Here is an 11,677-nt window from a genome sequence, read left to right as displayed (position 1 = left end):
CGGGGTTGCACAGAGTCGGACACGACTGAAGCTACTTAGCAGCAGCAGCAGCAGCAAGGAGAGAGGCTCCTGCTGAATCCACCCCCACTAAGCGGGACAGGCCTGCACAGTGAGACCCACACTCGCCCAACCTCTGTGAGTGGTACCTGCTTCCCCTGTTGCTCCTGCTCCTTACAACTGTCTCATTCCCTTGATGCGTGGCAGGCTGGATGGGGCCCAGACATGTCTGCACATCTCTGCGCTCCCTTCACCTGGTAACGCTGACCATGACACCTGGCTCCTCACCACAGCTATTCAGTTCAGTTGCTCAGTCATGTCCGACTCTTTGCGACCCCATGAATCATAGTACGCCAGGCCTCCATGTCCATCACCAACTCCTGGAGTTTACCCAAACTCATGTCCATCGAGTCAGTGATGCCATCCAGCCATCTCATCCTCTGTCGTCCCCTACTCCTCCTGCCCCCAATCCCTCCCAGCATCAGAGTCTTTTCCAATGAGTCAACTCTTCTCATGAAGTGGCCAAAGTATTGGAGTTTCAGCTTTAGCATCAGTCCTTCCAGTGAACACCCAGGACTGATCTCCTTTAGGATGGACTAGTTGGATCTCCTTGCAGTCCAAGGGACTCTCAAGAGTCTTCTCCAACACCACAGTTCAAAAGCATCAATTCTTGGGCGCTCAGCTTTCTTCACAGCCCAACACTCACATCCATACATGACTACTGGAAAAACCATAGCCTTGACAAGAAGGACCTTTGTTGGCAAAGTAATGTCTCTGCTTTTCAATATGCTATCTAGGTTGGTCATAATTTTCCTTCCAAGGAGTAAGCATCTTTTAATTTCATGGCTGCAATCACCATCTGCAGTGATTTTGGAGTCCAAAAAAATAAAGTCTGACACTGTTTCCGCTGTTTCCTATCTATTTCCCATGAAGTGATGGGACCAGATGTCATGATCTTAGTTTTCTGAATGTTGAGCTTTAACCCAACTTTTTCACTTTCCTCTTCCACTTTCATCAAGAGGCTTTTTAGTTCCTCTTTACTTTCTGCCATAAAGGTGTTGTCATCTGCATATCTGAGGTTATTGATATTTCTCCCAGCAATCTTGATTCCAGCCTGTGCTTCCTCCAGCCCAGCATCTCTCATGATGTACTCTGCACGTAAGTTAAATAAGCAAGGTGACAATACACAGCCTTGGCGTACTCCTTTTCCTATTTGGAACCAGTCTGTTGTTCCATGTCCAGTTCCATGCATATAGGTTCCTGACCTGCATATAGGTTTCTCAAGAGGCAGGTCAGGTGGTCTGGTATTCCCATCTCTTTCAGAATTTTCCACACTGAAACCATAATCACAGAAAACTAGCCAATCTGATCACATGGACCACAGCCTTGTCTAACTCAGTGAAACTAAGCTATGCCGTGTGGGGCCACCCAAGACGGGCGGGTCATGGTGGAGAGATCTGACAGAATGTGGTCCACTGGAGAAGGGAATGGCAAACCACTTCAGTACTCTTGCCTTGAGAACCCCACGAACAGTATGAAAAGGCAAAATGATAGGATACTGAAAGAGGAACTCCCCAGGTCAGTAGGTGCCCAATATGCTACTGGAGATGAGTGGAGAAATAACTCCAGAAAGAATGAAGGGATGCAGCCAAAGCAAAAACAATACCCAGTTGTGGATGTGACTAGTGATAGAAGCAAGGTCCGATGCTGTAAAGAGCAATATTGCATAGGAACCTGGAATGTTAGGTCCATGAATCAAGGCAAATTGGAAGTGGTCAAACAAGAGATGGCAAGAGTAAATGTCAACATTCTAGGAATCAGCGAACTGAAATGGACTGGAATGGGTGAGTTTAACTCAGATGACCACTATATCTACTACTGTGGGCGGGAATCCCTTAGAAGAAATGGAGTAGCCATCACGGTCAACTAAAGAGTCCGAAATGCAGTACTTGGAGGCAATCTCAAAAACAACAGAATGATCTCTGTTCGTTTCCAAGGCAAACCATTCAATATCACCGTAATCCAAGTCTGTGCCCCAACCAGTAATGCTGAAGAAGCTGAAGTTGAACGGTTCTATGAAGACCTACAAGACCTTTTAGAACTAACACCCAAAAAAGATGCCCTTTTCATTATAGGGGACTGGAATGCAAAAGTAGGAAGCCAAGAAACACCTGGAGTAATGGGCAAATTTGGCCTTGGAATACAGAATGAAGCAGGGCAAAGGCTAATAGAGTTTTGCCAAGAGAACGCACTGGTCATAGCAAACACCCTCTTTCAACAACACAAGAGAAGAGTCTACACACGGACATCACCAGATGGTCAACACCAAAATCAGACTGATTCTATTCTTTGCAACCAAAGATGGAGAAGCTCTATACAGTCAGCAAAAACAAGACCGGGAGCTGACTGTGGCTCAGATCATGAACTCCTTATTGCCAAATTCAGACTTAAATTGAAGAAAGTAGGGAAAACCATTAGATCATTCAGGTATGACCAAAATCAAATCCCTTATGATTATACAGTGGAAGTGAGAAATAGATTTAAGGGACTAGATCTGATAGACAGAGTGCCTGATGAACTATGGACGGAGGTTCGTGACATTGTACAGGAGACAGGGATCAAGACCATCCCCATGGCAAAGAAATGCAAAAAAAAAAAAAAAAGCTATTCAGTAGACCACTATCAACACACCCAGCCTTGAGTCTAGCATGGCGCAGGGGCAGGCCAGGCTGGAGAGGGTTTGCAAGGCACTTGGAGGACGTGGGACTTACATCCAGATCCCCAGAGTGCTGCAGCAGGGCTCAGGAACCCGTGACCACAGGATTCAGTGTGATGAGTCATAGGAACCTAGCGCCGAGCCTGGCAGAGCGGACCCCATGGGCCTGTGCACGTAGGCACGAATTAATGAAAACCTGGGAAAACCGGTGGCGCTGGACGGCATATGCCCAGGCGGTGCTCATGCTCTAAATGAAATAGGAAAGTCTAATCCTTCATCCATCATCCAGTCAGAAGGCAGACTGATCATTTCCCCGAACACCACTTCCCTTCGACAAACACTGGCCATAAAGCAAACGCGCTGAATCTTTAAGAGGCCATAAAGCCTTTGGCAGTGGCATGGGGCTCTGAGAACATACACATGAATAAATTAAAACCCAAAGCTGTCGCAGAGATGCAGCCACGTCAAGAATGACACTTATCAACAGGCTCTTAGAGGAAAGAAACACGGCCACAGCATTTCACATGACTGGGGGACAGCCACCCACCAGGCTCCCAGTGCCCCCGGCCCTAAGCCACGTGGGCAGCTCCCATCCGGATGAACAGGGAGCTCACAGAGGAGCACGGAATCAATGCCCCTGGTCGGCCAACCAGACTGCAACCCCATCAAACAACTCTCAGGCCACAGACCTGCTCCTCTGAGGAGGGCGAGGTCGGTGACCAGTCCAGGGATGGAGAGCCACAGCCCCCCTCAGTGACCAAGTTTACAGTCAGTCACCAGACAGAGTGCTCCAGGGCAGGGAGAACCACTGGAGCAGGCTAGCAGGCTCCACGTTCATGACAGACGTGGGCAGGGCCCTTCGTGTGGAAAGCCTGACCCTGGACACTCGATTTCTCTATCGAGTGCTGGCCACCAACCCCAGGAGGGCTGCCTGCACCAAGATTTTGTCCTTGATTTAAAAACATTCTTTTCCCTGAGGACCTCTGATCAGGCACTGCAAAGAATTGCAAGGAGGCCCTTGGAGTCAGACAGAATTAATATGACTCGTCCTCCCGCTGGGTCTCAGCAGGACACTTGACACAGACCACAGCCACGTGACTCCTTTCCCAGGACTGCAAGTCAAGGCTGCGAGCTGGGTCAGTCTTTGAGGAGGATTTGCAATAGAATCAGAGATGAGGATTTGGCCGAGGGGTGGGGGAGTGGGCGGCAGTTTTTTCTACCTTTTCACCTGTAAGCCCAGTCCAATCAAGTGCCCAAACACACATTTTTTCAGGGTTGTAAAAGGTACGTACAAACCAGGACTCACAGGAGGCTGGACACACAGAGGCTCTGCTAAAGCCACTGAAGAAGGCAGAGTTTGGCAAAATGGAGTTCCTGCTTCAGTTCCAGCAGCCTCAGATGGTGGAGACATGTAATAAAGGTCAGGCAGAGTGAGAAATATTCTTACTGGAGAGTCAGCCTAGGTTTGCTGAACACTTACTATGTGCCGGTGCTGTGCTGGGCGACAGAAACATAAGCAATCTGGGGCAAAGCCAAGACTGAGAGGCCATTTGAAGGCAGTCAGGCCCTAGATATGATGAACTATCCTCCTCCGTGCCTGTCTGAGGACCGGTCAAATCCTTCCCCTTCCAAAAACCTGAGGCACAGAGACAAATAATTAAATGTAGGTTTTCAAAAAAATAATAATCATAAATAATCAAGTCTGTGCCTGCTTCTGCACCACAGGAATGCTATGTCTGGGTTCATTCAAATCAGCCATGGGGCTGTCTCAGTCGGCTAGGGCTGCTGTAACAAATACAGCACAGACTGGGTGTCCTAAGCAGTGGACAGTCATTTCTCCCAGTGGCGAAGGCTGCAGATTCTGTGCCTGGTGAAACCAGGGCCACGTCCTGGTTTGCAGATGGAGCCTTCCTGCTGTGTTCTCACATTACAAAAGGGACTAGAAAGCTCTCTGGGGTCTCTTTAGAGGGACACTAATCCTAAGGACACTTGAGAGTTCCTCCAACCGACCACAAGGAGAACAAACCAGTCCATCCTAAAGAAAATCCACCTTGAATATTCATTGGAAGGACTGATGCCAAAGCTAAAACTCCAATACTTTGGCCACCTGATGCAAAGAGCCAACTCATTGGAAAAGACCCTGGTGCTGGGAAATATTGAGGGCAGGAGGAGAAGTGGGTGGCAGAGGATGAGATGGTTGGATGGCATCACTGACTCAACGGACTTGAATTTGAACAAACTCTGGGAGATAGTGAAGGACAGGGAAGCCTGGCATGCTGCAGTCCACGGGGTCAGAAAAAACTGGACATGACCCAGCAACTAAACAACAACAACTACGTCATCGGGGGGCTACACCCTCAAGACCTCATCACCTCCCAGAGGCCCCATCTCCTAATACCAACACCCTGGGAGTCAGGATCTCAGCAAATCTTGGGGGACACAAAATTCAGTCCATAACATGGACTAAGCAACGTGGGCTGAGGACCCCCCGTGGTAGACAGAAGGGGCTCTCCTTGTTCTTTACGGGTATAGCATCTGAGTTTATGACATCTTTTTCAGCATCAAGCTATTAAGCTATCTAATTTTTAAAAATACCTATTTATTTGGCTTCACCACGTCTGAGTTGCAGCACATGGAATCTAGTTCCCTGACCAGGGGTCGAACCAGGGCCCCCAGCCTTGGAAGTGCAGAGTCTTAGCCACTGGACCACCAGGAAAGTCCCTCTAATTTCTTTTTTCCCACACATATACACCTCACTTTTCCCCAAATGAAAACCTCTTTCCTTATTACTAAATAAGGCAACTTACATCTTTGAACATCTCCCGTTTGTCCAACACTGTACCACATGCTTTATATTGAACTCTCACAACACTCCGAAGAGGTTGGCACCCCAACCTGTGGAGGAGGACACAGAGACTCAGAGAGATGAAGTCACCTGCCAAAAGCCACATAGCTGGTCATGAGCCAGTCAACTCCAAAGCCCACATATGCCTCTTCCAATATCAACAAAACCCTCATTGATTAATTTGCTGCACACAAGTGGGCTGTCGTGACTCCTTCCATGCTGATGGGAACAGATGGAGCAGATGAACAGAATCTACTCAGCCAGCCTTTCTCTGGCCAAGGCTGCTCCCAGAGACAGGGCCTGGGAGCAAGTGCCCCTCCCTCCAGTGGACAGGAGGGTGGACAGCTTCCAGCAGGGGGTGTGATGGGGCGGTGCCAGCATCCTCTGGCTGCCGTGCACAAAGATGTTCAGGCCATGGGTTTCTCAAGGGACCCTGGGATGGAGGGCCAGTGGCTCTGGCAGCAGCAGTCACTGCCTCTGGGATGGCATAGGCTCCCTCTGAATGACTGGATTCAGGTTCAGGTGGGAATGGAAGTGAGACCCCTGAGTTGATCCCTGTGTGCCTCCCCCAGGGTCCATCTGGTCAACCCAAAAAGCTTTAGTCATTGATGTTGAGCTGAACTCCTCAGTCATAAGCACCTACCAAGGACAGCAGCATGCATTCCACCCATCCCCATCTAACAGAACCCCCTGCTATTCCTACCACAAAACTTGGGGCCGTGGCAGAGCCACCTTAGAGGAACCTATCCATCCATCCATGCAACACAGAGGGCCCCCTTAGACAACCTGTTCTTTGACATGCTAGAAATGTCATGGGCTCTGATAATGACTTGTTTTCAAATCTTGGTCTGCCACAAGCTATGTGAACTTGAGAGACTCACAAGACTTTCCTGTGTTCTCATCAGTGAGCCTACTTCATGAGGTTCTGAAGGAAGGACAAGGAGCAGCACCTGGAATGATATAAGGCTCTAAATGACAGCGTGGCATGCTCACAAACGTGGACGCGCCTGTACCCCTACTAGTCAGGGTCCCACCTCTTCCTCATCGGGCACAGATGGCCAGGGATTAAAGGAAAAAGAAAAATCTTACTGGAAATTGTTATGTTAGTAGAGACAGAAATTTTACCAGCACTGTTTCCAAAGTAATGAGGAAGGTAGAAAATATACCTAATTGTCTGGGGTGAGGTGGCAGAGGAGGTGGTTCAAGCAGTGTGGAAGGGGCCATTTGATTTCTTGCTGCTTTTAGTAAAAAGACAAGAGAAATGCGCTAAAGGCAGAACTGTTGACCAAAAGAGAGGCAGAACTTTCTGGATTTGAAAATTCTCACCTTCTCCAGACAGTAAATGATGTTAAGCTTAAAGGGCTCCTAGGAAAAATGAAGTACATGGCACTGTCAGGAAAATCAATTTTATGGACGAGCCCAAGTGTTTGGCTGTCTTAGTCGGCTTGGGCTGCCATACAAACAACAGATGCCATCGACTGGGCGCTTCAAAAACCCTGTCCTCACAAAGCGCATATTGGAGCTAATTGCAGGCGAGGCTTTTTCCCTAATGGAGGGAGCCCCCAGTAGGACCCATAGGGCATCCACAACATTTTTAAGGGAATCATATTGGAAGAAGCATTGACAGCTTGGGCTGAAATGGACAGACAGCACAAATTGAAAAGATGCCCGAGTATGTGCAAGCAAACCCTGTTCAGCCAACCCTCATCCTCTTCATTGCTCCTTCACCACTGACTCTGGCCCAAACCCCTCTGTCCTATCCATTCTTCACAAATTCACTTTTTCTTTCCAAAATGTATAAAAAGACTCTGCTCTGGTTGCTTCTTTAGTTCTTCATTCTCTTACGGAGGCTCCCATGAATGTGTAACAATTTACTAAAATGTGTATGCTTTTCCCCTGTTCATCTGTTTTTGTCTGTTTAATTCTTAAACCCAACTGGAGACCTAAAGAGGACAGAGGAGAATTTGTCCTCCCCTACAGTGGATAGCTAGACGGTTAGATAAATGTATTGGATAGATACACAGACAGATAAAGATATAGGTATAGGATGAATAAATAGATCACAGAAGACTACAGAGGAAACATTTATTTTTACTGTCTTTCTAAAATGTGAACAAAGGCAAAGAAACGACACACAAGCATAAGTGAATAAGAACTCCTGAATACAAATTACTTGCTTTTGTTCATCACATTCCAAGAGGAATTTTAGAAGAAAAACTCAATGCTTCCCAATTTCCCCCTTTATAGATTACTTTTGATGGATACATTTCTCAGCAATTTCACACAACACCAACCAGGAGATTAAAACTCAACATAAACTAGAACTCTAAGAACCAGAGCTGGCCTGTTTCTGTCCCCTCTGGCGTACAAAAGAACATAAGGAGCAGAGGAGGGTATCTGGATGCTCCAAGGGCTGGCTCCTGAAAACTTGTCCCAGGCTCCCTCCACCCAGCCGTGTGCCTCCTTCCATGTGGACTCCTCATCCTCATGTTCCTCGTACACAGAGGGAAGGTCACGATGCTTTGCCTGCTTCCCTAGAGTGTGTCAAGCAGACCGAACAACCATTTGAAAGAATGCAGCTGTTTGGGATAAAAACTATGCAGGGCCAACTACTGTCCCTTAATAACAGGACTGGGCCTCCAGAAACATGACAGGCAACTCACCTCTGCTGGAGGCCCCGTGCGGTGTTAAGAGTTCTAATTCTCTGTGAAGGGCCCAGATGGAATGTGCAGCCATATGCCATGTGCATATTTTTCTTTACATAAAGCTGATTATCTACCATTTCCTGGAAACAAAGAAAAATTACTTGTAATTATTCTAGGCTGAAAAAAATAGGGACTTCTGGAAGTTTTTTGCCTCCCCTCCTACAATGCCCATTAACAGATATAAAGAAATAATACCATGTGGACTGAGCATTAAGCAATAAATCAGAGCATGATTCACACCTTCAGAGGAGGTGGGCAAGAAGGATCTACCTTTAAAGAACTCCAGTGAAGGCAATTACCATTGTTATTTGAAAACATTTAAGTCCTCTATTGGAGAACACTTAAGAAAGCTGGCAGGAGTGAAGGGGTCGGGGGAACCCACATGACCAGCACAATTAGGGAGAAAAAAAGGCAAGCATTGTTTAAACCCAGTTCCTTAAATCCTCCCAGGCCTCAGCTCCCGGTTGGGAAGATACCATTTCTGAAAGCCTGTTATACTTTCTTAAGTTTTCAAAGAACTGTCAGCAACACGCCAAGGATGGGAGGTGCTGAATGTGAGGTGTGGGTCAGGCAGGCTAATGGCTGTTGCCTCCTTTCTGCTCCAGAACCCTCTCCTGACAAGGTAGCATCCTGGGGCTTCTTGTCCGTGAGCAAGGAGTGGATGGACCATGGCGAGGGTCTGAGATTCCACACTCAGACTATAAAATCATGGGTGAATGAAGAAGTGACAACAGGCAGGGCTGCCTGCCCTGCGGGCTAGAGGATGCTACCTGGGGGAAACCTTTGTGCTCATGGCCTCATGCTAGAGAAATCTGATTTGGGGTTTGTTGTTGGTGGGGATGCTCTCAAATGATGAGGAAAAGGACTGGTGTTTTTTTTCACTTTTGGTATGCTGCACATGGATATTTTTTATGAAGTACCCTAAAACGTAATGACTCAGAACATGAAATTAACCAAAGAAATACAAAATATAAGCCCCACTACTTTGGTAGTTTCAACAGACATAAAATTTCTCTCTACCCTAGTGCCAGAAAACTTTCTAAAGACGTATTCCCAACTTCGTACTTACCCCATTGGAGACCACCAGGTGAAGGGCCACACTCTAAACAGTTCTAGTCTAGGCCTGTGTATTCCAAAGTTGCTGCTGGAAAACGAAGTCATCCAAGGTGATCTCAGGGAAAACGGCTCTGATGGTCATGCAGGATGTGAAAATGCTGTCTGTCCTGGACATTCACTAGGCATGGTAGCATATTAAAGGCTCTGAGAAATCCTGTTTCAAAAAGTAAACTTTTTTATTGAGCCCAGTTTTTCAAATTTGTTTGCTCACTTTCTCTTTTCTCCCTTTTAAGTTTCTTTACTTATTAATTTATTTTTGTATAATACGTGTGAGATTTGCCAACTTACATTTCACTGGTCTCTATAGTCAAAGCTATGGTTTTTCCAGTAGTCAGGTACAGATGTGAGAGTTGGACCATAAAGAAGGCTGAGCACCCAAGAACTGATGCTTTCAAATCGTGGTGCTGTAGAAGACTCTTGAGAGTCCCTTGGACAGCAAGATCAAACCAGACAATCCTAAAGGAAATCAATCCTGAACATTCATTGGAAGGACTTGGAAGGACTGATGCTGAAGATAAAGCTCCAATACTTTGGCTACCTGATGTGAACAGCTGACTCATCATCAGAGCCGACTCTGATGGTGGGAAAGACAAGGCAGGAGGAGAAGCGGATAACAGAAGGTGAGATGGTGGATAGCATCACTGACTCAATGAACATGAGTGTGAGCAAACGCCAGGAGATAGCGAAGAACAGCGTAGCCTGGCATGCTGCAGTCCATGGGGCTGCAAAGAGTTGGACACAATTTAGCAACTGAACAACATCACACACTAAGAGATGTGGGTCTGGGGTCTGCCCTCATGGGAATCTGCCCAGCCTGAGACACTGAAAAGTCGGTCATAAGGCTGGACCCCAAAATGGCAAGTCCCCCAGCCCCAGTGAGTCTTTGCTAGCCAGTCAGCCCTGCAACGGTGGTGTCTGGACTCCTTTGCAGACAGTGGCAAATGGTCCAAGGAATTGCTTCTGGTGACACTGAGGTTCCTCTTTGTTTCACCTCCACAGGTAACAACTCCAGTTGTTGGTGCCACAACATGTTGGCAATTGCTTCACATGGTGGGACACGGTGGCCTTTAGTGAGAGTCTGTGTGTTGAATAAACTCAACCAAGGAGATGGCGAGTTATCCTAGGAACTCCAGGGTGCCAGCTATTGTGACACACTTTATGCTCCTGGGCTCACTCAAGCCAAGCCCGGAATGGACTTTTCTAATTAGTCAGCATCAGGCAAACATCCCCTGGTGCAATCAACGTCCTTACAGGAGGCTTTCAAACTCCGCTTGGAAATACATTTGAATTCACTAATTCACTTACATTTAGTGACTATATTCACTAAACTCCCAGTTCCCCTCTGACAAAACAATTATCTGCAGTCCAGTTTCCACGCACAGAACCCCAGTGCCTTCACACCGGGGTCAGTAGCATGAGCGGTCTGATTTTGCAAGGACTGGTGTCACTGTTGGTTTTAACAGTCATGGGGCAGCTGATGAGCTGGTCCAGAATATCGCTGTCTCTCAAAGACCTGGAATTTCCTGCTGCTGTATCAAGTCAAAAACACAACAAAGTCAAGGCCACTTTCTCATTTCCAGCTCAATCTCCTTACTTTTTCTGCATTCCTAGCTCTATTTTGTATCCCTGTGGATACAGACTACTTTACAGGCTGCTCTGATGTATACCCTCCTGAGGCCAGGAAAAAAGTGTTTCCAGGCCTGGGGTTTCCTTGGTAATAACACTGATGCGGCGTTTAGACTCAGAAATTATGTAGCCAACTTGTCTGCACGTCACATCATCCCCCCTGCCCATCTGACACGAATTGCCAATCATTGTAGGCACCAAGAAACTTTCCACTGGATAGATGATAAGTGTCCTGGGTAATCAGGATGGTATAATTATGAGATCCCCAGACCACGTCACATGCCTCTGTGTGGTTATAAAACATGCCAGCACATTCTTGGATTCACCTCCCAGGGAAAGGTGAGCCTGCTTCTCTGCCCCTGATCGAGGGCCAACCATGGGCACAGGCTTCTGACAGTCAGACTGCAGCGATGAGCCTCCAAGATGTCACCAGCTGCTCCTGGATCGTGAGACATCGTAAATCAACATGGTGGTCATGAGCCACTCCGTTTGGGGTGATTCGTTACTCAACCAACAGGTAACGAATACACTTCTTGAATGGGACACCCGGAGCTCTTCCCACGTCTCTGTTTTTCAGCGCACACCGCTGACCTCTTTAGGACTCCCCCAGCTAGTAAGGCTCTCCCAGCTGCTAACAGAAAAGCACACCAGGTCCCACAGATTAGTTGTGAA

General features: G+C 47.3%; 1 long non-coding RNA gene across 1 annotated transcript; it reads right to left on the bottom strand.

Annotated features, from left to right (window-relative positions):
• Positions 1-7,783: 7,783 nt before the first annotated feature.
• LOC139186441 (uncharacterized) lies at positions 7,784-11,677 on the bottom strand. Its single transcript, XR_011569994.1, has 2 exons — positions 9,333-11,677; positions 7,784-8,343 (listed from the first exon to the last, which is right to left on the bottom strand). It is a non-coding gene; the product is annotated as an uncharacterized lncRNA (long non-coding RNA).

This window comes from Bos indicus, chromosome 13 (genome assembly GCF_029378745.1).
Source record: "Bos indicus isolate NIAB-ARS_2022 breed Sahiwal x Tharparkar chromosome 13, NIAB-ARS_B.indTharparkar_mat_pri_1.0, whole genome shotgun sequence".
NCBI lineage: Eukaryota > Metazoa > Chordata > Mammalia > Artiodactyla > Bovidae > Bos > Bos indicus.
The sequence above is the reverse complement of the archived record's forward strand: the minus strand, read 5'-3'. Positions and strand labels throughout refer to the sequence as shown.